Raw genomic sequence first — 25,186 nt, forward strand, 5'->3', positions numbered from 1 at the left:
CCACAGCACTTTTCCACTGATTAAATTTTTTTTAATCAAAAAATGGAACGTCATACTTTATTCCGCAAAACAAGTTATTTCCCATGATCACTCAATGTAGCTGCTGAAGCAGTTTGTTTTACCCAAACTAAACACTTATTATTCTGACAGTTACAATGGAGACCAATTTCTTTATACCATTGTACCAACAGACAGAACATTGTTTAATATTTCAGGAGAAGTATTCATCAGGTTTCAAAATTTTCAGATTGAGAAACTTCAAAACACATTTTAAAAGCAGATATTGAAAAAAACTTTCCAGTTCCCCCCGCCCTTTAGGCAAGGCTCGATATTAAGGGCTGTCCGACTGCCTGGGGCAAGTGAAACATGTATTCGGGCAAGTGGGATATGTCCCTGACATGTCCGACCGGGCAAGTTGGAATGAGCATATATTACAAACTAACACCACAAAAATTAGGCTTTTTGATCTTTTATTTCAGTTCCTAAAAGCGTCCATCACCACGTAGCCGCCATTATGTCTTGGCTGTTTTCTTAGTCTCGGTTTCATTTACCAGGGGCTTCAAAGTTTGGGAGAATAGCAGGGTACAAATAATTTACAGCAGGGTGCAAAATGGTAAAATGTCTGCCAGTGGCAGACATAATGCACGCGAAGCGTGCGGGGGGGTGCCCCCCTTTGGGCACAGCAAATTTTATGAAATGCACTGAGAAATGGTGGCCTCTGGTAACTTTTAACAGTGAAAATAAAGGGTAATCAATACTATTTGGAAACTTGAAATATGAAACCATACCTCAGTCATTTTATCAAATTTCAGAAATATTTGCAAACAAACACATAAAAAGTAGTCCGATTGAAATCCACATATGGATGATATAATTTTAATTCTGATGTGCACTTTGACTAAGCTAAGGTGACAAGTTTCTCCAGATTCTCTAATACTATTGAAGAATATGGTGAAATCTTGAATACAGATGAACAAAACAACTTCTATTATAATCAAAATGTTTATTTTTTGGCAGTCAATAAACTGTTACATAAAATGCAGCTACATGTACTTCATCAGCTGACTTCATCATTATTAAAAAACAGCAGCTAGCAGCACTCATTGACAGTCTCAGCATTTCTATTGAAAATAACTTTTATCCAAATCTCATCAACCTAATCATGTAGGGGCCTACTGAATAGAAATTATATAAATCTAGTTATTTAGTGTGGGTTAGGCACAACAATTTTATATATATATATATATATATATATATATATATATATATATATATATATATATATATATAAAAAGGGCTGTAACGATATGCGTATCGAAATCGAGATACGCAGAGCCACGATCCGTATCGCGATACAAGAAGGCAGAATCGCGGTACACCCTTTCAAACTTTTCCTCAGCCCAAAAACAGAGGCGCTTCCAAACTTCAATTTATGAATACTTTACTTTTTATTTAAATTACATTTTAAACTTACTTAAATTACTTTTATTTTTTTATATCTATTAGTAAGTCGTTTTTTCGCCGACCTGCGACAATCTTCTGCGAGTCACGCAACGTCCACACTCGCCACTGGCAGAGCATTCATTTCTTTTAAGCGGTCGCCATTCTGGTTGCGACGCGGGGAGCGAATCTGTAAACAAGCAGCTCATTGGCTGGCTAGGTGTGCCACAAGCCAATCACAATCACTTGACCGGAAAGGCATGCAGTGTTGCCAGATTGGGCAGGTTTAGGTGCTTTTTGGCTGGTTTTGAACATATTTTGGGGTGGAAAACGTTAGCAATATCTGGCAACACTGAAGGCATATCTGCTTGGGCGGAAGCCTTCTGCGGCAGTTACATTTTGACACGCGAGCAATGTTTCACCATAAAAATTCCGTAATTTCCATCTGTTTTCCGCGATCACAGAAAATCATTGGCCCTATGAGAGTGAGACAGTGAGAGAGCCACCCCCCAAAAAAATCTTAACGGATTTACACGATTTGGAAAATGACTTTTTCAGAACCGAAAAAACAGAGCTTCCGGCTCAACAGTATTATTTTGAGAAATAAAACAATCTTTGGATATACATTTGTTCATTTTTGCATACATATTACTCATTCTCTGCAGTGCTCTGAATTATTTGTTATTAAATAGTTAATGTAAGTAAGTAAATGTTAATAAGTCAAATTTACTACTTTAAAAAAACATTTTTAAAAAAATCGTGGGCGTATCGAATCGTGGGTCAAAAATCGCTATATATATATATATTTTATATATATATATATTTTATATATATATATATATATATATATATATATATATATATATATATATATATATAGAGAGAGAGAGAGAGAGAGAGAGAGAGAGAGAGAGATATGCAAATTTTTCATGGGGCGGGATGGTTTGGAACAGGTCATCTAAAATTGGGATAACATTTACCCAGACGGGTATTTGAGGCGGGTCGTCTAGCTTAAGCTTGATTAGCGTTGTTACGCACGCAGTTTGTTTTTTCGAGCAGCTGTCAAACGCAGAGTCAACTTTACGATCTGCGATTATAATGTCTTCAGCAAGGCTGAGAAACGGTGGACTAAGACGTATTTATTTTTCTATATCAACACAATGACAGAATAAATTTGCGTTCAAAACGTACTTACCTTTCCCTCTAGACCTTTTTAGCCACGCATCCAGCATGGAGCCGCTTGCAACTCTCTTCGTCGCCATTTGTGAGTCACATGATGGTATGAACCATTCACAGTCCATGGAACACTCTAAGCCAATCAGAGTACGGCTTACATATGGCACAAGGGGCAGTAATGGCTGCACTCATGTCGAGGATGTAAACAAAGTTGACATGGCAACGGACATACATGACATAGTGAATGTAATTTACATTCACAACTTTTTTTGCCGTCAGAAATATTTAATATTAAATTGTGAGTCGACTGACGATAGCCGGCGGCATAACAAGCCACAGACGGCGATTTGCCGCCGGTGACCGGCTACTTTTGAGACCGCAGATTTACTGCTTTGCAAGTTGTTTTATATCCCCCACTGTTGTAGTATGTTACGCGTACTGTTCACAGACCCCTTGAGCATGACGTCACGCATCACGTGATAATTACAGCTAGGGTCAGACAGACACCATCTTTTATGCAAGCAAGGCTTAATCTGTCTTCAATATGGCTAATTTTTGTAATGTTTTTGCTTGTTCAAACAGAGAAATAGATAAAAGGCTTTACCGTCTCCCCGCAATCAAGAAAAATGTTAACAAATAGAAGCAAATGCTTCAAGAACAACGAGGAAATGAGTGGTTAAAGAATACGAAGAGAAGAGCTCAGCCTGAAAACTCCAGAGAAATTCATGACTGTATTTAAATGTATTTTACAAAAACAAAGTCGGAAGTGAGTATGAAGAGTTTGCTTAAGAATCTCGTTTTATTTTTTTCTGCTCGCATTCGAGTTAGCTCCTTCATGAAAAAGTGTTTGATTTTCTTACAGGTGAAGCCGCTTCCTTATTAGACACAGAAAACCCAGATTGGTTTCAAACAACTTGGGCATAAAAAAAAAACTTCAACAAGGAGTGACATGCGTGATATGTCCCAAAAGAACAGAACAGATTAAGAGCAGAGAGAGCTGGAGCTGGACAAGTCGCCAGGTCATCACAGGGCTGACACATAGACACAGACAACCATTCACACTCACATTCTCACCTACGGTCAATCCAGAGTAACCAGTTAACCTAACCTGCATGTCTTTGGACTGTGGGGGAAACTGGAGCACCCGGAGGAAACCCACGCGGACATGGGGAGAACATGCAAACTCCACACAGAAAGGCCCTCGCCGGCCACGGGGCTCGAACCCGGACCTTCTTGCTGTGAGGCGACAGCGCTAACCACTACACCACCGTGCCGCCAACAATAAATCTAATATAGTAATTTTTATGATTAAAGTGATTTATATAGGTAGCAGGTCTGAGTGAATGACGTGACGTTACGGACGTCAAGAACAGGAAGTCCATCGGTCTCATTGCCATTTCCGCTATACGAAAACACAGAGCTGACCGCAACTCCGATCCTCCATTTTGAGCTAATTTATCGCTATGCCACATAGATCTGTTTTTGGCCGGTGCAGCAACACGACAGAAGGTGGATTTACATTGCATTCATGGCCCAAGAATGTTCAAACTGCAAAGATTTGGACGCATTTTGCGAGAAGTTCACGGGCACATTGGGCACCTACAAAGTGGTCTCTCCTCTGCACATTTTACTAAAGACTCGTACGAAACCTCTGATCTGTTGAGCAGTGTTGGCTATAAACCCGTATCGAAAGAGGGTGCAGTACCAACAATTAAAGAAAAAAAGTATTTATTTTATTTATTTTTTTAAAGCGAGTTTAGTTGAACCAGTTCTTCCGGAGCGGGAGCCGAGGGTTGTTGATAAAGCCCGGGATGGAACAGGACAGAACATATCGCTCGGGCAGTAACCTCCCTGCGATTGTTGCTAAAACCGGTGACATCATGTTCCGTCCCGGGTTTTAGTCATTGCCTGAGCTAAGCAGTAATGGAGGAGTACACAGAATGGAGAGAATGAGTGTAGCAGCCATCTGATTTTCTCCACTGGATATTGCTGCCATCTCACCCTTACGTGGAAGTGAATGAACGGAGAACTGAACGAACAACTGAAAGTCAGATTGTTTCAAAACAAATCAGCCACAAGATCGGCCTTCAAGAAGCGAGAACACAGACGGGTAACCGCCGACTCTCATTTGGATACAAAACAACAAACACACTCGTTTACCTGCATTTAGATTAATACATGTAACTTGTCCCCTCCTAGAACTGCCACCTTATTGTGGTGGAGGGGTTTGTGTGCTTGAATGATCCTAGGAGCTATGTTGTCGGGGGCATTATGCCCCTGTTAGGGTTTCCCAAGGCAGACAGGTCCTAGGTGACAGGCCAGACCAAGAGCAGTTCACCAAAAAACCCCTATGGAGAAAAAATCCAGGACCGTGACGTCGCCCGGTAGGACGCAGCCGGGGCCCCACCCTGGAGCCAGGCCCGGGGTTGGGGCTCGTATGCGAGCGCTTGGTGGTCGGGCCTTTGCCCATGGGGCCCGGCCGGGCTCAGCCCGAAGAGGCGACGTGGGCCCGACCTCCTGTGGGTTCACCACCCACAGAGGTAGCAGTAGGGGTTTGGTGCAGTGTGGATTGGGTGGCAGTCGAAGGCAGGGGCCTCGACGACCTGACCCCCGGACACAGCGGCTGGCTGTTGGGACATGGAATGTCACTTCGCTGGGGGGGAAGGAGCCTGAGCTTGTGCGGGAGGTTGAGAGGTACCGGCTAGAGATAGTCGGGCTCACCTCCACGCACAGCTTGGGCTCTGGAACCCAGCTCCTCGAGAGGGGCTGGACTTTCCACTTCTCTGGAGTCGCCCATGGTGAGCGGCGGCGGGCTGGTGTGGGCTTCCTTATAGCTCCCCAGCTCAGCCGCCATGTGTTGGAGTTTACCCCAGTGAACGAGAGGGTCGCCTCTCTGCGCCTTCGGATTGGGGAGAGGGCTCTTGCTGTTGTTTGTGCCTACGGGCCAAATAGCAGTATAGAGTATCCGGCCTTCTTGGAGTCCCTGGGAGAGGTACTGAGGGGTGCTCAGACTGGGGACTCCATTGTGCTACTGGGGGACTTCAATGCTCACGTGGGCGATGACAGTGACACCTGGAGGGGCGTGGTTGGGAGGAACGGCCTCCCCGATCTGAACCCGAGTGGTGTTTTGTTATTGGACTTCTGTGCTAGTCACAGTTTGTCCATAACGAACACCATGTTCGAGCATAGGGGTGTCCATAAGTGCACGTGGCACCAGGACACCTTAGGTCGGAGGTCGATGATCGACTTTGTAGTCGTGTCATCTGATCTCCGACCCTATGTCTTGGACACTCGGGTGAAGAGAGGGGCTGAGTTGTCAACTGATCACCACCTGGTGGTGAGTTGGATCCGCTGGCGGAGGAGGAAGCTGGACAGACCTGGCAGGCCCAAACGTATGGTGAGGGTCTGCTGGGAACGTCTGGCCGAGCACTCTGTTGGGGAGGTCTTTAACTCCCACCTCCGGGAGAGCTTTTCCCAGCTTCCGAGGGAGGCGGGGGACATTGAGTCTGAGTGGACCATGTTCTCTACCTCCATTGTGGACGCAGCTGTTCGGAGCTGTGGCCGCAAGGTCTCCGGTGCCTGTCGTGGCGGCAATCCCCGAACCCGGTGGTGGACACCGGAAGTAAGGGATGCCGTCAAGCTGAAGAAGGAGTCCTATCGGGCCATGTTGACCTCCGGGACTCCTGAGGCAGCCGACGGGTATCGGCAGGCCAGGCGTGCTGCAGCTCGGGCAGTTGCGGAGGCAAAAACTCGGAACTGGGAGGAGTTCGGGGAGGCCATGGAGAAGGACTATCGGTCGGCCTCGAAGAAATTCTGGCAAACCGTCCGGCGCCTCAGGAGGGGGAAGCAGTACTCTGCCAACACTGTTTACAGTGCGGGTGGGGAGCTGTTGACCTCGACTGGGGACATTGTCGGGCGGTGGAAGGAATACTTTGAGGATCTCCTCAATCCCACCGTCATGTCTTCCACTGAGGAGACTGAGGCTGATGACTCAGAGGTGGACTCGTCCATTACCCAAGCCGAAGTCACTGAGGTGGTTTGCAAGCTCCTCGGTGGCAAGGCACCGGGGGTGGATGAGATCCGCCCTGAGTATCTCAAGTCTCTGGATGTTGTGGGGCTGTCTTGGTTGACACGCCTCTGCAACATCGCGTGGCGGTCGGGGACAGTGCCTCTGGAGTGGCAGACTGGGGTGGTGGTCCCTCTTTTTAAGAAAGGGGACCGGAGAGTGTGCTCCAATTATAGGGGAATCACACTTCTCAGCCTCCCAGGGAAAGTTTACTCCAGGGTACTGGAGAGGAGAATTCGACCGATAGTCGAACCTCGGATCCAGGAGGAACAATGCGGTTTTCGTCCTGGTCGCGGAACACTGGACCAGCTCTATACCCTTCATAGGGTGCTCGAGGGTTCATGGGAGTTTGCCCAACCAGTCCACATGTGCTTTGTGGATCTGGAGAAGGCATTCGACCGTGTCCCCCGTGGTATTCTGTGGGGGGTGCTTCGGGAGTATGGGGTTCGGGGCTCTTTGCTAAGGGCTGTCCGGTCCCTGTACGAACGGAGCAGGAGTCTGGTTCGCATTGCCGGCAGTAAGTCAGACCTGTTCCCAGTGCATGTTGGACTCCGTCAGGGCTGCCCTTTGTCACCGGTTCTGTTCATAATTTTTATGGACAGAATTTCTAGGCGCAGCCAGGGGCCGGAAGGAATCCTGTTTGGGAACCACAGGATTTCATCTCTGCTTTTTGCGGATGATGTTGTCCTGTTGGCTTCTTCAAACCAGGACCTTCAGCATGCACTGGGGCGGTTTGCAGTCGAGTGTGAAGCGGCTGGGATGAGAATCAGCACCTCCAAGTCCGAGGCCATGGTTCTCGACCGGAAAAGGGTGGCTTGCCCTCTCCAGGTTGGTGGAGAAGTCCTGCCTCAAGTGGAGGAGTTTAAGTATCTCGGGATCTTGTTCACGAGTGAGGGAAGGATGGAGCGTGAGATCGACAGGCGGATCGGTGCAGCCTCCGCAGTGATGCGGTCGCTTTACCGGTCCGTCGTGGTGAAGAAGGAGCTGAGCCAAAAGGCGAAGCTCTCAATTTACCGGTCGATCTACGTTCCGACTCTCACCTATGGTCATGAGCTTTGGGTAATGACAGAAAGAACAAGATCGCGGATACAAGCGGCTGAAATGAGTTTCCTTCGCAGGGTGGCTGGGCGCTCCCTTAGAGATAGGGTGAGAAGCACAGTCACTCGGGAGGAGCTCGGAGTAGAGCCGCTGCTCCTCCACATCGAGAGGAACCAGCTGAGGTGGCTCGGGCATCTTTTTCGGATGCCTCCTGGACGCCTCCCTGGGGAGGTGTTCCAGGCATGTCCCCCCGGGAGGAGGCCCCGGGGAAGACCCAGGACACGCTGGAGGGACTATGTCTCTCGGCTGGCCTGGGAACGCCTCGGTGTTCTTCCCGAGGAGCTGGCCGAGGTGTCTGGGGAAAGGGAAGTTTGGGCTTCCATGCTTAGACTGCTGCCTCCGCGACCCGGTCCTGGATAAGCGGAAGAAGACGAGACGAGACATGTAACTTGTATTGTGTATTTAAGCTCCCGGTATAAGATTATTTAATTTGCTTCAGAATGTGATCTCGGTTCATCTGATTATTTAATTAGCCTTTTACGTTTTATCAGTGAAAATGCATGCATGTACACGTATGCCGCACAAGTTAGAACACCTATCCCAGGGCTCGAAATTCATATATTTTTTCACCAGCCAGCTAGACTAGTTACCTTCCAAAGTAACTAGCCGAACAGAAAATCAACTCGCCAAAATTTGTTCATGTATGAATTTTACTTCTGTCAAAAATAACACAAAAGAGAGTAGTCACCACTGTTCATGGCTAATGTGCATTTATTTCAAGACCCGAGTATTTTGATGCTGTTTTTTTTTTTTGCACACACTTTACAAATTGGCATTTGCTGTTCCACGTCCTCCTCGCGATATCCAAAAAAAATGCCAGATGACTGACCCCTTACTAGTTCTTTTAGGAACCAATTCGTCCGCTTCCATTTTTAATTTGTCGCTGAAATTGACAGAGCTTACACGGTAGCCTATGTAACACCAGCGATTGCACGAACTGAGTCAGCGCTGTAAACCGAAACTAGGAAATCTTCCCACAAGTTCCTTTCAGCACCGAGATGTCGCCCGGATTGGTTGGCGAGTGCGTGACATTATTGTTTTTTTACCCTTAGGCAGCCTCTCACGTTACTGCCTGAGGGACAGGGAGAAAACTAACAGAAAAGGTTTTAAACAAACGCAACAAACACGAAACAAACAAGTCGGCAGATGACCATAAAATACTCGATAGTTACGATATAATAATTATATGTATCTCACACAGAATTTTCAGAGATATATCGAGTATATTCGATATATCGCACAGCCCTAGTCTGAATCTTCGCTTCACATATATTTTTTATTTTCAACTAGCCAGCCGGGCTGCCTAGTGACAGGAATTACCCGCCAAATGACAAATTAAGTCGCCTCGGGCGACCGGACCACCGCGAATTTCGAGCCCTGTATCCTGTTTTAATGAGAGTCAACCCACAATCAATGAACTCAAATCAGTCTTAGTTGAGCAAGTCGGTAACAGTATTTCTTACTTTCACCATAAATTTTTATTTATGTGGCTTTGGTTTATAGCTGTAAAACACCTCGGCCTTAAAATTGATTACCGTTGTGACGTCACGCGCTCAGAGCTGGCTGGCAGCTCGGATACCAACTTTGCGGTCAATTTTAACTCTCAAAAATATATATATTTTTTTAATTCTCATTTATGCAGCATACAAAAGTCAAGGATGGAGATACTATCCACTCAAATTTATTTAAAAATAAAAAGGTTCTGCACATCTCCTTTAACAACCTGTGTGACTCAGGTGTGCCTTTTGAAGAGAGAATAAATGAAGAGGGAACTGAACATTAACCGTTTATGGAAATTATTTTTTTACAAGGGTGATTATAGTTAGTATATGACTACAGCTACAACTGGACTGCGCGGATTCTGTTCGCGTTTATAATTACTGTACCATCCACTATTAGATAAAATTAAAATTAAATCTTGCAACATTGAAAGTCTACAGCAAGATATTATTTTACAAATAACACTTCAGATATTGTTTTAACAATAATAAGCATCACTGTATAAATGATAGAGTGCAGATAGCTGTGTAATTAGATGTCCGTAGAGTTACTGAGACATGGAGGGGCGGGAATACCATCTAGCCCACAGTTCAGGTCAGAGTCCTTTGAGAGTAACATGTAGCTAATGCTAAACCACAAATCTGCACCATCACTCCAGTCGTTCAGAGGAATTTTTTACGGATCATAACCACAAATAAACTCCAATTTCCACAAACATCTATACTTTGATTCTTTCTGACTAAGATTATTCAAATAATCCGGTAGTAAAGCAACAGACGCGGACATCTATGCTTGGCCTCAATGTGTGAACAAAGTTTGCTTGTCCCCCTGGCAGAGGGTAGTGAGGTAAATGTGATCATTTTATAATTCACAACTATTCTATGGTTTTCCTAAAAAAAAAAAAAAAAAAGTAGTACTCGTACAATAGGGGGCAAGTGATAATATTGGGGGGCAAGTGGAAATTAGCCCTTACTTGCTCCCCAGGGCAAGTGGGTTTAAAAGTTAATGTCGAGCCCTGTTAGGGATCATAGTTACTGTCCAAGATACAGTACGAGTCTGCTCTTTGTAAGGATATGTTCAAATAGGTTGTGCTGATCTTTGAAAAAAAAAAAATCAATAGTTAGTGTTTTTGCATCATGGCATCCCTTTTCATTAGCCAGTTATGCAAAAACCTCTGTGTACATATAATTTTGGGTTAAGAGCTGTTTTTCAGAGCATAACAAAAACCTTATGTATAATATTATGCATAGTTATATATAATAATCTAGAATTATTTTTTTCGCAGTCCGGTTTCCATCAAATCCTGTGCTCTGATTGGCTGGCGATTGGGTCCGTATCCTACGATACGGACCTCGGTTACGGACCTCTGGCGACTCACTCGTTCACAACAACATCGTAGCAATTTTTGTCAACATTTATTTTCACATATCTCAGGAGAATAGCATTAATTTTACAGCATGGATAGTGATAACGACAGTCTTCACAGCAAAAGCGAGTTTTACTACCCTGAGGAAGAAGAAATAAAACATTTCAGGAGAAAGCTAAAAACCTGTAACTGTTGCTAACGCCGAAGAAAAACATGGCTGAATCCTGAATGACTCAATTTTGTATAAATAGGGGACTACATAGGCAGCAAAATGTAGTTTTTTTTTCCTGCCATGGAAGTGCACTTGTATACCGAGGAGGAAGCCATTTGCATTACAGCCGTGAATGAGGATTCAAAATAGCATTAATTTTACAGCATGGATAGCGATAACGACAGTGGTCACAGCGAAAGCAAGTTTTACTACCCTGATGAAGACAAACTAAAAGAAAACACTTCAGGAGAAAGCTAAAACCCTCTAACTTGCTGACGCCGAGGAAAAACATGGCTGAATCCTGAATGACTCAATTTTGTATAAATAGGGGACTACATAGATGGCAAAATGTAGTTTTTTTCCTGCCATGGAAGTGCACTTGTATACAGAGGAGGAAGCCATTTGCATTACAGCCGTGAATGAGGATTCAAAATGGCAGCGCGGCTCGGCTTTCCCTTTCGGGCACTCTCGTTTTCTGTTAGAATTTGGTAAAGAAAAAAATAAATATATTATTTACCCACTTAAGGTCGGTCCGTATGGTGAAATACCGTGACCTCGGCCTTGAATACTGACCTCGGCCCAGAGGGCCTCACTCAGTACTTTCAAGACCTTGGTCACGGTATTTCACGATACGGCCCTCCCAGCTGGTAAATAACATATCTATGTAAGATAATGCCACTTTATTAGGAACACCTAATCAGGTTAGGGTCGCTAGCTCTGCTACTGGTAACATCGTAACTCAGTCCCACCCGCCACATGGACGAGTAGTCAGCGTCTAAACTGGCTTCCCCACCAGTGTATGCTAGTGAAGAAGGTGGCATGTCACCCAGCAGGATTAAAAACAAGACTTGTCAAAGGGCTCCTCGTGAGTCAACAGCCAGTATTCAAACACCAGACGGAGGATGCTCTTTAACCTTGGTTGGCAATTCCTCTAGGAGAAGGAAAACTTTTAATTCAAACCTGGATGCAGGCGTAGAAAACCGCAGCCACATCCAGCAAATGAAAGGAACAGAACAGAAAAGCGCACCAGAGTTTCAGTCCCTGCTACTCAAGATCCCCATTCCAACCTCGCTCCCATGGGAACAAATGACCAAAATATCCTCAATCTGTCTGGAAGGGTGTCTTGTGATGGAAGTGGAAAAGGATCTACCTAGCTACTGAACTGTAAAATATGTACACTTCTTAGTATGTTTAATGATCGTACCTTGTTGAAAACCAGCAATACATTGACATCTTGAGTATTCAAGAGCACAGACTATTCTACCCAAAACACTGAAATTGAGCTCAAGACCAGCGATGGATACCAACTGATGACATCTTCAGCATGGAGAAATGATCAAGGATCTACCATCATCAACAGCTATCATCTGTTGAAAAGATCTCCTCATGCATCAAGCTGCACAATTCTGTGGGCAAGACCAAAACCACAGTCATAACATGCTATAGTCCAACCAATGTCAGCAACAAATCTGACATAGGCCAATTAGATCAAGACCTGAAAAGTGTCACCGAAAACATTCCAGCTCACAACCTATTAGTTGTCGCAGGAGACTTCAATGCCCAAATTGGCCCAGAAGATATGCCCTTCACCTATAACAAAGAAACCAACTGCAATGGACAGAAGCTACTCTATGCCGAAGAATTCCAGCAAAAACAAAATTTATGAAACCTGTAAACAAGCTGTGGACTTTCCAACTCCGATCTGGAAAGCGGTCCCAGATTGATTATATCCCGATCCATAATAAGTGGAGGAACAGCATTAGGAATTGCCAGTCCTATTAATCATTCTCAAGTGTAGGCTCAGACCATCGAGTCATCTCATGTACCATACTCCTGAGCCTCAGACAATCAAAGATACCTGCTTCAAACCCTATGAAAGAAGTTGACTGGAAACACTTATGCACAACCCCAGAGGTAGCCTCAGTGTTCACCCTGGAAGTACGAAGCTAGCTGCTATGATGTTCTCTCACAACCTGATGACACCAAAGCAATTTATAATAACATCACCACTGAGGTAGTTGCTTTAGCAACACTGCCGAGAAAGAAAAAGGAGAAACACAAGCTGTTGAGCACACATGCTTAAGTAAAAGAAGCTTGAAGGGCATCATGGAAACAAACCAACAAGAACTTCCCTTAAAAACATCAGCAGAGCACAGAAGCAACTCGAACCCATGCAGAGGCAGAATATATTCAATCCACTTTGCCGTTTATATCTCATCACAGTGCCTCAAACCAGCACACAGCTGCATAGTCCATCATCAACAATCTTGCAAGATGACGGGGGGGAGCAGACCATCGGTTCATATTAAAGGAGGCTCAGTTAAAAAGTGGAAGGAGAACTGGTTATCGCATTTCCAAAATCTCCTGGCCAGGCAACCAGAAACCTCTGGCAGCATGGATTTACCACTTATCCAGATCGCTAGTTACTACCAGATACAAGTACATCTCCGTTCACCATCCAGAAGCTCCGCGATGTAGTTAAGACCATGAAGGTCAATAAATCACCTGGCCTTGATAATATCCCAAGCCTTATTTGGAAAGGTTATATGTTCCATGACCTTGTGCTTAAAATCTGCAACTACACCTTCCACACACTGGTACCACAGAAATCGGATATCATACCCAAGAAAGGCAACCTGACGCTCGCCCCAAATTACCAAGGCATTTCTCTTATGCCAATTGCAGCCAAAATCTACAACAAGCTTCTCCTAAACCACCTTGTGCCTGCTGTGGAGCCCCTGCTGCCATCCTTCCTCTCTATGGCATTCCACAAGGCCATTATTAAAAAATGTTCTGTTTCCGGTCCACCGGCCGGGTGAGTGCCGTTTGTGCGGGTGAAATTTTTTTTTTAACGCCGGTTTTTCGACATTTTTTTCGGGCTCGTAAATCTAAACTCGAACTTGACATTTACGCATTCCTCAGGCTCATACTGCCTCCGCCGAGTGCGCGCGCACACCGCATGTCGGGGCCGCGGATGAGTTACTCTCCCCTGATCAACGAAGTCTGCGGGGAATTTGTGGTTATTATCGGTACAAACAGCGCGAATCACAACTTAAATGAGTGCGGTTCAATTTGACATTATTGTCAGTCCGTTAAATAAACATTTAATTTTATTAAAATCGAAAATTAATATTTAAAGCCTGTGGACTACAAAAATAGTCATTAAAGTAGCCGGCTGGACTTAATTGCGTGGCCGCAGCCGGCGCTTGTGGAAAGCCCTGTCGAATCAGCTCTGCGCATGCGCCGTGCGGCACAAAAAAATGGCAGCCACCATGAAGGAAGGAGATCCGGAGTTTTCAAACATTTGCTTAAGTGTGAAATCGCAAAATGGTATTCTAGCGAACAACAAAATAGTAAAGATTCAGAAAAACAAATCATTCAGTGATCATTTTAATAGTGTAATTTCATCCGAACTCAGCCTAACGGTCGATTTAGAACTACAAAAAGTCCGTGTGTCGGACATTTTAAGTACCTTTGTAAAAGTTTTGCAAATGTTGCAGTCAGCATTTAAAATGCTAACTTACAGTTTTTGTACAAGTTTCAGTTGATTAAACTGTCATATTGTATTAAATGTGTCTGCTTTTGTAATAAAAAAAAGTACTGAAAGAAAAAGCAAACACAGCATTGCAATTTCTTATCCATCCATATAGAATAAAAAAAAAAAAAAAAAAAAATCCCTCCCTCCCAACTGAAAATTTTTTTGCTCACCCGGCGGACAGGAAACTGATTTTTTTTTAAGGATGGCCCAACCAACTGCTGAAGCGAGTGCTCTACATAAACACCAAGGCCACAGCTATCCCAACAGATGGTGAAATAGCATTTTTCGACATTGATACAAGAGTCCTTCAATTTGATACTCTTGCACCATTCCTATTTGTCATTTTGCTGGATTATGTTCTCCACCTCTCACTAGATAGGCTCAACAACAAGGGCCTAGAAATCCATCCTAGACGAGGCCAGAGGTATCCTGCAAGGCATCTTACAGACCACGTCTTTGCAGATGACCTTGCTCTAATATCAGAACTTGTTAAGAATGCAGAATCTCTTTTACAATCGCTTGAGGAGGGAGCAAGACTACTGGGTCTGCAGTGCAATAAAAGCATCTCCACAACCCCAAACCCTCATGAGCTAAAGTTGCTCTCAGGTGCAAGCATTAAGCAAGATGATGACTTCAAATATCTTGGATCATACGTTATAGATCTTCAAAAGGACATGAAATCTCATAAGGCACAATATTGAGGTCTCGTAAGTGTGGGCAGCATGCATCAAGTTCAACAACACATGATACTATAACCTCAATAACCAGAAGCATCTCTATCTTTTTAACATGTTGATCGAGCCAATCCTGCTCTATGGATCCGAAACATGGACTAACTTTGCGACAACAGCAGCAGTCAGATGAGACATATACTAACTTACTCCAACATGAAAAATATCCATTGGTCAAAGCATGCAACATGTGAGCATATCTATAGCAAACTTCCCCTGATCTCCCAAAAACTGACACAGCACTGCCTCCAATTTGCCGGTCATTCGCAACAAGCAAAGGGTGCAATCATTCAATCCCTCGTTTTATGGAAACCAAGCAGCCCTGTCCATTCGAGGAAAATCACATTCCCAGACTACATCATGAGAGACTCGGGAATCGACAGGGTGGATCTTGCTAATGCGATATCAGATCGGAAGATGTGCAGTGAGGTTGTTTGGGGCATCCCGACCAGAAGGGTTGAAAGATGATGATTAGGAACAGCTGTCAAGATAGTGCTGTTAGTAATGCAAAAGCCAGCAGTACTTCCAAATACTTGCAAGCAGTTTCATGATATGGCTGAAAGGAACTTGAACACCTGTTCATTCATGCAGTTATCCAGGGCTCGACATTAACTTTTAAACCCATTTGCCCTGGAGTGCAATATTATCAATTGCCCCCTCTTTTGCAAGTACGACTTTTTTTTTTTTTTAGGAAACCCAAAGAATTAGTTGTGAACTGCAACATAAAATGAAGATCACACACGGAGTTGAAGTTTCGTTATTGATTAACTTTACTATTAAGTCTGGTTATTGGTTACTTTTTTACTTGTAAAGGACAATTTAATCCAAAATAGTTTTTTCCTGCCTTAGTTGTTTTATTATTTCCATTTCACATGCATGCAGCTGTTGTAAAGTTTGGTGTGTTTGTGTAGAACTCTCTCTGACTGTAGGTTCATTACTCAATAATGTAGAAATCATAAAATAGAAATAAAATTTGTATGAAGAAAACAATAGGGTGCCAAGACTTTTGAACAGTACTGTATTTGAGAATACTTGTATATCTTTTTTTTATATCCTCCACCTCTCTTATCTCATCTCATTATCTCTAGCCGCTTTATCCTGTTCTACAGGGTCGCAGGCGAGCTGGAGCCTATCCCAGCTGACTACGGGCGAAAGGCGGGGTACACCCTGGACAAGTCGCCAGGTCATCACAGGGCTGACACATAGACACAGACAACCATTCACACCTACGGTCAATTTAGAGTCACCAGTTAACCTAACCTGCATGTCTTTGGACTGTGGGGGAAACCGGAGCACCCGGAGGAAACCCACGCGGACACGGGGAGAACATGCAAACTCCGCACAGAAAGGCCCTCGCCGGCCACAGGGCTCGAACCCGGACCTTCTTGCTGTGAGGCGACAGTGCTAACCACTACACCACCGTGCCACCCCCTCTATATTTATAATTAAAAAAAATTTTAAAAACCCCGCGCTGCGTCATGACAGACAGGACAGGGTTTCCGCTACGTACAATTGGCTGCGGCGGGCCGCCGCACCTTGATTTTTGCCGCCGCACCTTCAGGAATTCCGTAGCACCCCTAGGCAGTCCTATTTAAAAAAAATAGGCTAAACCAATATTTTTTGACGTTGAGCGGACTCGAGCCTGGCATGAACCGCTCCGACGCGCTATAATGACACCAATCTATCACCAGCCAATCAGGAGACTTAATCAAACGCATCCCCCGCCCACCAATCTATCACCAGCCAATCAGGAGACTTGGATCAAACGCATCCCCCGCCCACTTGTGTCCGCGTCTGACGTTGAATTTTCACAGAAGGAGGGAAGAAGTTGACTGAGGTAAGACTGTGATAAATTAACGAACGAATAAGAGAGGAGTTTCAACATATAGGGCTTAAGTTTGTTACCGTTAAGCATTGCTTGTACAGTAGCGTTATGTCGTTACAACGTTGACCCACTTTTAACGTGCCGAGTACCGACTGTAGGCGGTAACATGCTAATTAGCTTGCTGTCAAAAGTGCAAAGACCTTAAATTGCTCTGTGTAAATTAGAAAATGGCGCAACTTCCTCTGTAGCCTTCACCTCAACTTGTCTTGAGTTTTGAGCCAATCACAACAGGGCAGCACTGTGGCCTGAGGTAAAACATGATAGTTTTAGTTTGTTTAAATTACAAAAATGAGTACACCCAATGACTCTCATATACTCTTCATACTCATACTGTAAGTAATGCAATAAAACTAATCTTTAAAAGTGGAATTTACTCAAACTGTTTGCATAGAATGAACTTTGGGGTTAACAGTGTAATAGTGTTGCAGTGTTGTGCAAATTTGCAATTTAATATTTCAGATCTTGAGACATGAAAGTGCTATTTTAAAAAATAAAAGGTCAGAGATGTTTTCTTTGTCGTCTATTTAGTTCATTTTATTTCCTCAATAATTTTCCTTGATTGAGAAATCGGTCTGGGCTCTTATGGGTTAATCAGTAGCCTGCATGCTAGTATATGTTCCATTTACAGTCAAACATTCTGATGAACTCCAGGCTCAATTCTGATTAATCAAAAATCTGCGTAGTAGTACAGTCTGAAGATGCTCTTGTACATTTGGTGTCAATTGAACAAAAATTATGGGAGGATATAGGTTTAATAAGTTTTACAATTTTTGAAGTGAGTGATGGATTGATAAGTTTAGATGTGTTCAATATTTTCTTATCTTCAGACATAATAGTGTAGATGTTTCTTTACCTGCTTGATAGTTTTGACTGGGACTCCAATCTTCCTCAGAAGAGTCATTAGTCCTTAAATTAAATTCATTATAGACATGAACTTAAAATCATTGTTTTATTTTATGGCCTCGGTGCCCTGGCTTTTGGCCTTCGTGCCCTCGGCATTAGCAGAGCGTTCGTTTTCCACACTTCGTCGACTGAAATCATACCTCCGATCCACAATGACACAAAAGAGACTGAATGACTTGATGAACTGCCATATTCACCGTGACATTCTGGAACAAACTGACATGACCGCCATCGCAAAGGAGTTCGTGCAGGCCAATGACAGACGCAGGCAGGCCTTTGGGAAGTTTTAAGGGCAAGTCATTGGTTACTTCTATTAGCACCGCCGAGTGCACCGCTTCCTCTGTTTTCAATGTTTCTATACTGCATTGGTACTGATACAAGCAAGTTGTTTAAGTTGAGTTAGCCTACTACCGAGGTGCTTTTGTTGTGTACTGTTGGCTGTTTTAGCATTTTATTCTGCGCAGTTGTGTGCTGGCATGTTGTGGGCTAAAGTCATGACTGATGGATTAATCTATGTATAGCCTTCTGTGCTGTTGGCTGTTTTTATCCTCGTACTGGGGTGGGACGTCTGAGCGCAGGTCTTGCCACCGCACCTTCAAACATTTTCTAGGGGAAACACTGCAGGATAATGTTTAAGTTTAAGATTATCGTTTAGTGGGTAAGTTGTGGGTGTTCATACAGACCTGGCAACCTGTAACTGAATCAGTGCCCCCTCTTTTGCGAGTACGACTTTTTTTTTTTTAGGTCTTTCATGACACAGCATGGGGTTTTTTTGTTTGGTTGGTTTTTTTTTAGCCTAGAGGTGGATATTAAAAAAAAAAAAAGTATAAATATTTTGCACAGAACTGTGTTTCTCTGACAACAGAAACAAAGCTCCAGCTCTCTCTGCTCTTAACCTGTTCTATTCTTTCAGGATTTATCGTGCATGTCACTCCTTGTTGAGTTTTTTATGCCCAAGTTTTTTTTATCCCCGAGTTGTTTGAAACCAAATCTTTTTTTTCTGTGTCGAATAAAGAAGCTGCTTCACCTATAAGAAAATCAAACACTTTCATGAAGGCGCTAACTCGAATGCGAGCAGAAAAAAAATAAAATAAAACCAGGTTCTTAAGCAAACTCTTCCATCCTCACTTTCTACTTTGTTTTTGTAAAATACATTTTAAATACAATTGTGAATTTCTCTGGAGCTTTCAGGCTGAGCTCCTCTCCTCATATTCTTTAACCACTCATTTCCTCATTGTTCTTGAAGCATTTGCTTCTATTTGTTAACATTTTTCTTGATAGCGGGGAGACGGTAAAGCCTTTTATCTATTTCTCTGTTTGAACAAGCAAAAACATCACAAAAATTAGCCATATTGAAGACAGATTAAGCCTTGCTTGCATGAAAGATGGTGTCTGTCTGACCCCAGCTGTAATTATCGTGTGATGCGTGGAGTCATGCACAAGGGGTCTATAAACAGTACGCGTACCATACTACAACAGTGGGGGATATAAAACAACTTGTAAAGCAGTAAATGAAACCGAGACTAAGAAAACAGCCAAGACATAATAGCGGATACGTAGTGAGGGACGCTTTTAGGAACTGAAATAAAAGATCAAAAAGCCCAATTCTTATGGTGCTAGTTTGTAATATATGCACATTCCAACTTGCCCGGTCAGGTATGTCGGGGACATATCCCACTCGCCCGAATGCACGTTTCACTTGCCCCGGGCAATCCTTAATGTTGAGCCCTGTTATCCAATCAGGTGCAGCAGCACAATGGATAAAGTCATGCAGATACTGGTCAAGAGCTTCATTTAATGCTCACATCAAACATCAGAAAGGGGAAAAAAAAAAAAAAGTGTGACTGTGACTCCATGGCATGTTTGTTGGTACCAGATGGGATGGTTTGCATATTTCAGAAATTCCTGATCTCCTGGGATTTTCATGCAAAGTGAAATGAGAGTGGTGGTGGTGGTGGTGGGGTGATTCAGTGAGCAGCAGTTCTGCAGGCAGAAATGTCTTGTTGATTAACGAGGTCAGAGGGGAATGGCCAGACTGTTTCAAGCTGGCAGAAAGGCTACATTAACGCATTTACAGACTCTTTACAACTAGGCCTGTCGCGATATTTGATATACCAACTTATCGTACAGTAAATGAAAAAGAACTCGGTAATTTTTTTCCCGCAATTTTGGCATTTACGCGCTGTAGATCTACATGGGGAAGTCGCCAGTGTATTAGCTTCCCCCATTGCCTGAATAAAACACCGAGCTGTTTTCTGTCGCCTCATGTGGCTCTCTGTCAGAGGCGGGGCCTCCCAGCATGCAACAGTTATCCAGCCAGGGGATCCACTGAATGGGGAAAAGACAACAACACATTGCTCCGTTGTACAGACCATAGGCGTGGAATTGGGTATGGGCATGTCCCTACCAATATGTCTGATTGAATAAGGGAAAAGAAAAAAAAAATCCCGCTCCATGCGCGGTACACAATTACTGTAGGTTTCCACTGGGCGTGGCAAAACCACACAAAATTCGCTCATGAATATTCGCTCTGTGGGCGTGGTCCCAAAACCAGCAAGCAGTTCGGCTACCATGTCAATTAGCAAGTGCGGTTGCAGTGCAGTGACCGGCTGCTAGCTAGCAAACTGTCCTTGAGGAATGTAAAGTTAGATTAGCTCGTAAAATGAATCAGTTAACAACAGTTCGTGTTCAGTGTGTAAAAACGACAACATACGAATATGACTGTTTAAGTTTATCTCATCTCATTATCTCTAGCCGCTTTATCCTGTTCTACAGGGTCGCAGGCAAGCTGGAGCCTATCCCAGCTGACTACGGGCGAAAGGCGGGGTACACCCTGGACAAGTCGCCAGGTCATCACAGGGCTGACACATAGACACAGACAACCATTCACATTCACACCTACGGTCAATTTAGAGTCGCCAGTTAGCCTAACCTGCATGTCTTTGGACTGTGGGGGAAACCGGAGCACCCGGAGAACATGCAAACTCCACACAGAAAGGCCCTCGCCGGCCACGGGACTCGAACCCGGACCTTCTTGCTGTTTAAGTTTGTGTGGCATGTAAATAATCCGACTTGTTACCGACAACAACTGGAGTTCATTAAGGTCACAAACACGACATTAAATCAGATCAAATTGTGTTAATGTTGGCTAATATTGCACTGAGTCTTGTTTGTGAAGTGCCTGCAAACTTTAGCAGCCCGCTAACCCTGAATTTGAAGTGCTTCAGTTAAGACCCGCAGAGAACCCTGACCAAGTTTGTGTAACATGACACATGTAAACAACAACAGCCCGATGGTAATGCGGACATTAGATGATGTCTGGGCCACGAACAATCAAATCAAACATTTTCGCATAACAGCCTCCGCTTTCTTGATCAGAAATGTTTGGTTCCTCCCGCCTCTCTTTTGAAAACGTCACATACCGAGTACACACATCCGCTGAACTGACTGGTTTTCAGGGGGTTCACTTGAAAGCGGTAGGCTGAAAACTTTTCTCTGTAGAACCCTGTCCCTCTCTGGGCTCAAGAAGACAACAAAAGGGCAATAATATAACAACCAATCAGAATTCAAATACAACCAATCAGAATTCAGATACATTCTGTTGCAAAGTAAAATTGTAACCTTTCAACGTGTCAAAGTTCTAGAGCCCTTGTCCTGTTTTACCGTTAGATCAATCACATATCAGCTTAAACTAGCATTCTAAACTAGTTACAGATCACACAGAGAGAGCCCACTCCCCCTGCCAGCCTCATGGAACAGTGTTTAAGGCTCCGTATGTGTTGTACTTCCATTTATGAGCGGAAAAGAACATACTCCCACCTGACAGTCAATGCGTTATTCGCTTGTAAAACATTTCCAAATTGGTAGAATGAGTTAATCATCACATGCAAGATTTGCAATTAATCAAATGAATTGCATATTCATCTCATTATCTCTAGCTGCTTTATCCTGTTCTGCAGGGTCGCAGGCAAGTTGGAGCCTATCCCAGCTGACTACGGGCGAAAGGCGGGGTACACCCTGGACAAGTCGCCAGGTCATCACAGGGCTGACACATAGACACAGACAACCATTCACACCTACGGTCAATTTAGAGTCACCAGTTAACCTAACCTGCATGTCTTTGGACTGTGGGGAAACCGGAGCACCCGGAGGAAACCCACGCGGACAACATGGAAACCACGCACAGAAAGGCCCTCGCCGGCCACGGGGCTCGAACCCGGACCTTCTTGCTATGAGGCGACAGCGTTAACCACTACACCACCGTGCCGCCCTGAATTGCATATTCTTCTTCTTCATCATGAATTACTACAGTTCTGAACTTCAAATTTTAAAAGTCTGGACTTTAGAGAGATGATGGATCTCTTTTGGTGGAACACAGAGCAAAATATTGTGACCCTCTAATGTTGACCTGAAGTTGGCGCCACTGGGGGTTGGCATTGGGTTTATGTCCCCACCAATGTTAATACCAAACCTATGCCCTGGCCTACATGTTCTCATTCTAATTGTTGTTACTTTTATCCAAATGACTGCAAAATAACAACGAATTGCCAGCTCTTTGTTTATCTGGGTACTAATCTTTGAGAAACTGGATTGGCAGAACGTTACCCTGTGCCAAGTTAATATTTACTTAAGTGCAATTTTTAAGAGCCATAGATTGTATTTTATGTATTGTTTTTTGTTGAGTGGTTTTGTTTGTTTTATTTCTGTAGATTATTTATGTATTTATTTTACGTTCCACTGTTGAATTGAATAAGCTGACTTAATTAAGTTTACTGTTCTCTGAAAGGGTGTATTTGCATGATCATTATTTTACTCATGGCATAAAACTGTCTTGTAAAGACGTCAACAATAATATCGTTTATCGCAATAATTTCTGAGATAATATATCATCCAACAAAATTTATCGTGACAGGCCTATTTACAACCATGGTGAGCAGAAAAGCATCTCAGAATGCACAACACTCTGAATCACCTTAAACCCGTTTTGTGCCAAACAGTCTACATAAACAACACTAGAACACGATAAAACTATGCAAATGCCAAATAAATATGAAACCAAGTTTTTACATCAAGCCAAAAAAAAAAAAAAAAGTGTCTGACCTGGGTTATCAACAGGCATTTTGGTACACACTTTTTTTGGATACACACCCACACTGCACCACTCCCTGCTGCTTTCATTCATGTGCAAGAAACAGCACAGACTTCCTAATAGCATGGAAAGTGTTTGTGTGCTTGAGAAATGTTCTTTGTGCCTTTAAATATTATCCGTGGTTATGCTCATGTCAAAATAATTGCACTAAAAGCTGTCTATTAAGAACTAAAAATGACATCAGTGTGCTTACGTGATAGTCAGTAGGGCTCGACAATGTGTAAGGAAAAAAGAAAAAAAAAACACTGAATGTTGTGCTGTTAATCAGTAATATGGAAATAAATCAGCACTGGAATGTGATGTGGAGTAAAGTGGATTATTTTCGTATAAAAGCTTAATGAAAAAGTTTTAGCTTTCTGATACCTCAGCAATTTTCCAATGATTAAGTTATGTATTAAAGAATGACATCATACTTTTATCCATTTATAGACCCCCTTTCACTGACGTCACCCGAAACCGGAAGTAAACAGACCCTGCGCCATTTTGGAAGACCAACAAACTCGTGATTAGGGGATAATAACGGCAGCGGTATGTGAACCCACGAGAATAAAGTGGAGTGGCAAACGACTTAAACAAATCTGAGCTGTTTTATTTATGATTTATTGGCCCAACAGTAGACTTGAAAGAAACCTGTGTATATAATGGATAAGTCTGTGCATGATCTGCGGACACTTTGAGGTAAGCAAACGCAAGAAATTCAGATTTAAAACATGCTAAATTGGCCCCAAGTTGATAACTGTATGAGGAGCAAGCCTCCCAGACTTCTACAATTTAATAATAATAATAATTTAGGATGGTTTGGGGCTTGCTCGCTGCTGCCAGGTTGGTTGTTGAGTAGCCTGACTGTTTTTTTTTTTCTTGCGTGTGGTATCATTGTTGACGCGGGGTTGTTTTTTGAACATGCCAATGTGGACACGATTTCCCCTGATGAGTTATGACTTCAGACGCGATGCGTGTGTGGAGTCCACGTGATATGTGCGTAAGATAGGCTTCTCATGTGTTTGGAGATCCGCACTCCGAGACAAGGGAAAAAAAGGGGCCCCCCAAAAATATCGGCATAGTTCGAACACTGAGTGTAGGCACTGGGTGTAAACAACAAATAGTTTACAATGTCTGGGTAGCAAACAGATGGCAGAATTGGTGTCAGGTCCTCCTTATGTTTCCATTCTCCCTTGCCGCGAGTCTTATCATATGGGTCAAACCCATCAATCACAGCCAGTTTCTCCACATACCGTGCCCTTTCTGCAGCTGGTAATGTACTCACATAACCAGAATTATCATCCATCGTGTCACTTTACTCTCCCTCGTACTTTGTTTTATATTGTGAGTGCATGTACTTGGTCTTCCAATATGGCGCCTAACAAAATCTCGCGGCGCGGTGACATCATGTGAAAGGGGTCTATAGTTGGAACATCCATGAAAAGAGTTCGCAGCTATAAACCATCATTCAATCAACATCTCTTTTTTTTTTTTTTTTTTGTATTTTGAAGTTTATACCGGGCAGCACGGTGGTGTAGTGGTTAGCACTGTCGCCTCACAGCAAGAAGGTCCGGGTTCGAGCCCCGTAGCCGGCGAGGGCCTTTCTGTGTGGAGTTTGCATGTTCTCCCCGTGGGTTTCCTCCGGGTGCTCCGGTTTCCCCCACAGTCCAAAGACATGCAGGTTAGGTTAACTGGTGACTCTAAATTGACCGTAGGTGTGAATGTGAGTGTGAATGGTTGTCTGTGTCTATGTGTCAGCCCTGTGATGACCTGGCCACTTGTCCAGGGTGTACCCCGCCTTTCACCCGTAGTCAGCTGGGATAGGCTCCAGCTTGCCTGCGACCCTGTAGAACAGGATAAAGCGGCTACAGATAATGAGAATCCAGAATTTAACAGTGTCATGGTGCAAGATATCAATATTGTGATATTGATATGGTGCTGCTACTTGCTTGATTTAAATTTGCACGGTAAAGCACTCAAGACAACGAAATATTGATTGAAATTTATACTATTAGATTTTAAATCATTATTATACAACATTTGTTAGATTTTTCACCATTTAATCCACATATTATTCATTTGCTTAGTTATTTACACAGTGCACGATATTATTTCTCTCACTGTTCGTTTGCATTAATAATTAT

General features: G+C 43.5%; 1 protein-coding gene across 2 annotated transcripts in view; it reads right to left on the reverse strand.

Moving 5' to 3' along the window:
• Positions 1-25,186, reverse strand: part of btc (betacellulin, epidermal growth factor family member) — an 82,572-nt gene that overhangs the window by 56,915 nt on the left and 471 nt on the right. The window lies entirely within an intron of this gene.

The sequence above is a fragment of the Neoarius graeffei genome, chromosome 12 (assembly GCF_027579695.1).
Source record: "Neoarius graeffei isolate fNeoGra1 chromosome 12, fNeoGra1.pri, whole genome shotgun sequence".
In the NCBI taxonomy this organism is placed as follows: Eukaryota; Metazoa; Chordata; class Actinopteri; order Siluriformes; family Ariidae; genus Neoarius; species Neoarius graeffei.